Source organism: Rhipicephalus sanguineus, chromosome 2, assembly GCF_013339695.2.
Source record: "Rhipicephalus sanguineus isolate Rsan-2018 chromosome 2, BIME_Rsan_1.4, whole genome shotgun sequence".
Classification (NCBI taxonomy): Eukaryota; Metazoa; Arthropoda; class Arachnida; order Ixodida; family Ixodidae; genus Rhipicephalus; species Rhipicephalus sanguineus.
This window is the reverse complement of record NC_051177.1, coordinates 66,060,601-66,067,254: the sequence shown is the minus strand read 5'-3', so window position 1 is coordinate 66,067,254 and position 6,654 is coordinate 66,060,601.

Genomic DNA, 6,654 nt, shown 5'->3' with positions numbered 1-6,654 from the left:
ACTGCAGCCCACCATGCAGTCCTACCAGTTGCCGCCCCGTCAATCCAGTCCTGCACCATGGCCGGGCGCTGCCCCAGCGAACCGATGGCGCACACCTGACAATCGCCCCATATGCTTCGCATGTGGTTACGCCGGCCACGTGGCGCGCTATTGCAATCGCGTGCAGCCGCCTAGAGACGTGTCGCCTGCCACCAGCCAGTCGAACCGCCCATATTACGACCCACCTACGCCTCCGTCGCCGACGTCTCGCCCAGCTGCATCTACCCGCCGTTCACAGTCACCACGACGCCGCTCGCTGTCACCGATGCGGCCACGTCCGGTCCCACGCGATCAGGAAAACTAGTCGTCGCAGTCCACGAGGCAAGGGCTGCGACGCTATCGAACTGCGAAAGCCCTCAGCGAAGCCCATCGAACGTGATAGACGTTTTTGTGGACGGTGTTCGCGCCTGTGCCCTTATCGATACTGGAGCCGCCGTATCCGTTATGGACGCTAAACTAAGCCGCCTGCTACGAAAAGTGACGACGCCACTTTCCGGGCTCTCCCTCCGTACAGCCAGCGCCCAAAGTATTCACCCGACGGCGGTATGCACCGCCCGCGTCATCATTCAGGACGCTCTGTACGCCGTCGAATTCATTATAATTTCTTCATGCTCTCACGACGTCATCCTGGGATGGGATTTTCTCGCCCGCCACGACGCCGTCATTCATTGCGCACCAGCCGAAATAGAGCTCTCACCATTCTCAGATTTGACGCCGGCAGACAGTTCATCGGCTGCGACCAAGGTATTCGTCAAAGACGACATCACAGTTCCTGCAAATTCGTCAACGGCTGTGTCAGTCTATTGCACCGCTCTCTGCGACGCCGTTGCACTCCTTTCTCCATGTGACCGCGTTTTCACTAGGAAAGGCTTGCTGGTGCCATTTGCGACCGTGGAAATCACCCAGGGCGACACGGATGTTTTTGTGACCAACCCATCCCCGTTCATTGTTACGTTGGTGCGAGGGGAATGTCTCGGCAGAGTGGAACCCCTCGAAGACGCACAAGTTATGGACGCACCCGACGACACGCACTGTCCCAGTTCCCGTATGCTCAGTGCTGTTTCCACGTCCGATTCGTCACCTGCTGATGTGTTTAGGTCCTCCATTGCTGACAACCTCACATCGGTCCAGCGTTCCCAACTTCTGTGCATGCTGGAAGAATTTCGTTCTTCTTTCGATATCGGGCAAATTTCTCTTGGCCGCACTTCCGTTGTTACGCATCGCATCGACACTGGCGCCCAACCACCACTGCGGCAACGTCCATATCGCGTGTCTCCCGCAGAACGTCGGGTCATTAATGAGCAAGTCGACGATATGCTTCGACGCGACGTTATTCGGCCCTCGGACAGCCCATGGGCGTCTCCCGTTGTTCTCGTTGCGAAGAAGGACGGTTCCGTGCGGTTCTGTGTGGACTACCGACGGCTCAACAAGATCACTCGCAAGGATGTTTATCCGCTGCCGCGAATCGACGACGCGATTGACAGCCTGCAAGGAGCCGAATTCTTTTCATCTCTTGATCTGCGCTCGGGGTACTGGCAAGTGCCCATGGCGGATGACGCTCGACCGAAGACAGCCTTTGTCACGCCCGACGGCTTGTACGAGTTCAACGTCATGCCGTTTGGTCTGTGTAATGCGCCCGCGACCTTCGAGCGCATGATGGACACCGTTCTGCGCAACTTGAAATGGCACACGTGCTTGTGTTACCTTGACGACGTCGTGGTTTTCGCTCCGGACTTCTCCACGCATCTCCAACGTCTGCGGCATGTTTTGACGCGTTTGCGCAACGCCGGCCTCCAACTGAATCTGAAGAAGTGCCGATTTGCAGCACGGCAGCTGACAATCCTCGGCTACGTCGTGTCCAAGGACGGAATCCTTCCCGATCCGACCAAGCTTCGGGCCGTGGCCGAATTTCCCAAACCTACGTCCGTCAAAGAATTGCGCAGTTTCGTAGGACTGTGTTCGTACTTTCGACGCTTCATACGAAACTTTGCCACCATCATATCACCGCTGACGAAGCTCCTTGGAGGTAACGGACCCCTAAAGTCGTGGTCGTCCGAGTGTGACGACGCGTTCGCAAAGCTCCGTCGTTTGTTGACGTCTCCTCCCATACTACGCCACTACGATCCTACGGCCCCAACGGAGGTACACACGGATGCCAGCGGTGTAGGCCTCGGCGCTGTCCTTGCGCAGCGCAAACCAGGGTTCCCCGAATATGTCGTGGCATACGCAAGCCGTACGCTTACCAGAGCCGAGACCAATTACACGGTCACGGAAAAAGAGTGCCTGGCGATCATCTGGGCCCTTACAAAGTTTCGACCTTATTTGTATGGCCACCCATTTGATGTCGTCACCGACCATCATGCACTATGCTGGCTGTCGTCACTGAAGGATCCCTCAGGCCGTCTCGCCCGCTGGGCACTTCGCCTGCAAGACTACGACATCCGAGTGCTGTACCGCAACGGACGCCAGCATGCTGACGCCGACGCCCTCTCACGCTCTCCCTTGCCTGACGACAATGCCCCTTGCTCAGTATCTCACATAGCTGTTGCTTCAATCGACGTTCACACCATCGCTACCGAACAGCGCAAGGATAAATGGATCACCTCGCTGATCGACTTGCTCACTGATCCGTCCGCAACACCATCCACTCGCGCGTTGCGTCGTCAAGCCCACCATTTCGCCGTTCGCGACGACCTACTGCACCGACGCAATTACGACACCGACGGCCGCCAGTGGCTACTAGTGATACCCCGCACCTCCACCAAATTATAAAGAGGTTTATTAGCGGCGACGATATTCGACGATACAGCGACAGTCAAGGCGGGGCCGACTCTCAGCGCGAGCTGCGTTCTCTTCGAGCCGAAGAGGGCGACCCACTAGAAGGTGTTCGAGAGGACGACCCATTACCAAGTTCGAACGCTTCGCTACAATATATATATATATATATATATATATATATATATATATATATATATATATATATATATATATATGTATATATATATATATATGTATATATATATGTATGTATATATATATATATATATATATATATATATATATATATATATATATATATATATATATATATATATATTCGCGTTTTCGACATACAGAGTGGCGTAACAGAGAAAGCACGCTCTATAGGCAGAGAAAGAAAAACCCTATATTGAGATGGAATGCAACCGGCAAATAATCGTAATATTCGAAAGACAGAGAATGGGTTTGCAGCAAATAGGTTCATGAGATTTGGGTTTGTTATCTGTGAGAGACTTGCCTAAGCGGCATTTGCAAAACGTAATGCTAGAAAGGGAGGCTCGGGTAGACCACATGCAGGCCAGGTCTCCCAGGCCAGCCCAGGCTAACACCAACACTCCCTCTGTAGCAACATCACCACTACCCCCGTCACCATCCTAAACAAGCAACTTCCATTCTATATAATCCCAGCTAAGCGCTGCACATGTTACTTTAAAGTATCTACCACGATAAACGGCCAGCCTGTGAGCATCACTTGCTAAGCCTCATTAGAAGTGGAGTGGGTTTCTTGCTATGGCGCATTTTACCTGCGCGAAATCTATGCGAAAACCGCGAATGAAACTTTGTAACTTATGCATGGCAAGGACGACCGAATGGTAAAAAAATTATAAACATTAAGCCAGAAGAAAAGCCTGCAGCTGGGTGCACTGCTGTAAAACCAAAACGATAACTAACGATAGTTGGTTTATATATAAAGTACAGCTTCCGGGCTGGAAGGCAGAACGCTAGAATAGACTGAGCACAGGAAAATTGAGGACAGTGCTATTGACCGAAGAAGTTGCTCTGAACACCATCAGTTTCCTAACGTCAAATAGCATGTAAGCCACAGGTTAATGCGTTTTAAGTACTATGCACCACAACGACCTCGTGCAATAAGTATGGTAAATAAGCAGTTTTTTATAAATTACCGCGGCAAAGTGTAAATTTGACTTCCATCGAGAAGGCACTCAGATGAAGCCGTCATATTGGGATCAGTGTCGCCGTGTGAAATAATTGAAGGGATTTCACGTGCCAAACCTCCGATATGATTATGAGCAGGCCGATGGGGACCCGGAAATTTCCTCTATCTAGTGTTCTTTAACGTGCACTGACACAGCGGAGCACACGGGTATCTAGCATTTCCTCTCCATCGAAATATGACCACCATGGCCGGGATTGAACTTATGACACTCAGGTCAACAGCCGAGCGCAGTATCCACTGTACTACCATGGCACACGACTAGTCTTACGGGGCTGCTATCAGTCTTGTGAATATTCCAACGAATATCAGTACTAAGAACATCATTCCTACGAATATCAGTCATATGAATATCCAGCACATTTGCGGTATTCCTTTCTCCCTAGCGAACTCTTGATTGCTTGCGTACGGATTCAGTCTGTGTCTATGAATGCTCAACGCTGACGGCTAGCTTCATGAAGACTCAGTCAATGAAAACAGAACAATAAGAAAGAGCATAAAGCAATGCCTTCACCATTCATTTTCGATGTGCGTTGGATGTGCGTTGAGATGCCCTCGGGGTTAGCCGTGTGACGCATTTGCTTTCTGAAGCTTCTCACAGTGGTACATAAGCGCATCCGAGATCCAGCCTGCACTAGCTTCCCTAGAGAAGACTAGATGATACCGTAGATAATGATTAGAGTGACGCGAAAGCAATCATTCGCTGAAAACAACTTAATCGGATAATGGAGTAAGAAACGTGAAACTCAAGCGGCTGGAGAAAGGCCGCGAAGTAGTCATAACGCAGCGCATTTACTGTCATCTCTGTCTACGTTTCCTCATCATTATGATCATATTGCTTCCTAGGATTTTGTCAGACCTTGTTTGGCGTCTTTTATTTCTTCATATAGATCAATCGATCGCCTGCATAAGGTACTGCAATGCGTGAATAATGCGCTAGAGAGCAAAAAGCAAGCGCAATCTCTAGGGACTCTCTATCAGAACCAGGAAAGCCTGCCAGGCTTTAGTCGCTCTGTTTCCGCAGCTGTAATCAAAAGTAGCCTTCCCAAAAGATATCGCAAAGGAGGCTACGTTTCAACAAATCAAGGCAGTCCCCGACATACAAGGAGCGATTCCTTCTATAGAAATCAGAGCTGTATGGTAATGCGATGAGGCTAAATATAGGCAGCGCTGATTCGCTGCCCTACATTACTGGAAGATCAAGGCGGCTGTTATGATAATATTGGACTGCTAGGCTGAAATACGACACTTGTACGTATTATCGTGTGCATTTATATTGAGCGGCATGGTCCTGTGCATAAAACTTTACAACTTCTAAAACTGGAGTGCAAAAATAGTTCAACGCTCAACACGTTTGTCCTTTCTTTGAACTAAAGTGCCTTGGGGTGTGTATTTGTTCGCCTAATTCGAAGAAGTCTTGGCGTTCCTTTTTTACATGGGTTGCGTGGCTTCGCTATGCTGCCTACATCAGCGTGCTGTCTGTGTTGTTATGGGTAGATGAAAATGAATGATTTACTGTCATTGATTGTCCTTCTTTATGCACATTTCTTGTGATATCGCTTTTGTTATTATTCCCACACTCACGAAATGTAAGCGCAATATGACAATAAACTTCTTGAATACAGGAGGCTTGCAGAAGCGGCCAAGCGTATCGCAGAAGAAGGTTAGGTTCGCTTAGTAGTTCTTGACTAATTTGCTGGGGTAGCGGCTAATGGTACGACAGTTTGCTCGTGTTGAAGCTTCGTTTTAGCGTGCTAGATGTCTTGAATCTTGGTGTCGGTTGTTGACTGCTTGTCACCTACTGCAGCATTACGCGGCAAGAACACTCTTGAGGACGTGAGACCACTTAAATAAAACTATATGGAGGTACTCGTGTCAGAAACCTCGGCGAACTGTTTTATTTGAGAAGTAATGTACGTCTGCGACCTCTTTCCTCAATGCGATATTGCAGCGATATTAGTACAAATGTGTGGTGTTCGAAAAGGTTGTCAATATATTTTACTCTACACTCGTTCCTCCACACTCGCACATCAGCACCTCGTATTCACTGTTTTTAGATGCTCGTTAGTAAGCTGACGACGCTGCACGTGTTCTGAAAGTGGTTCGTCTAAATGCTCGACGCCTATTTTTTCAGCCGCATTCAACGACATAATTTGTTAGCAATTTTTCAAGAGGATGGACTATGATCAATATTTAAAAATGTTTTTATGTCCTGGTTGGTACATACTTGACATGACTGACAAGTGCAACAAAATGTAGAGATACATCACACGCAAAAACAAAATCGTCCCAAAAAGAAACTTGGCCCTTCCCTCGTCTGTGCCCTTTTGCTTTCATAGAAGCTATCCCTACTTGCACTCATAAATCATGTATCATTTAGAATACCAACATGCAGAAGGTTATCGTCCGAAGATACTTTACCACTTATCGCGCTGAAAAATTACAGCAGAGCTGTTATGCTCGAGGTTTGCCGTGTGCCGCAGATAGAAAATTATCATAATCATGAACAGGCACAAGCTCAATGGCCGCCCAAGCATTATGTACAGATGGTTAACGAGAGAACCTGAAACGCAATGGGATTTACCCGCTCGCTATAGAAATTTACAGCAGAGGTGTTATAC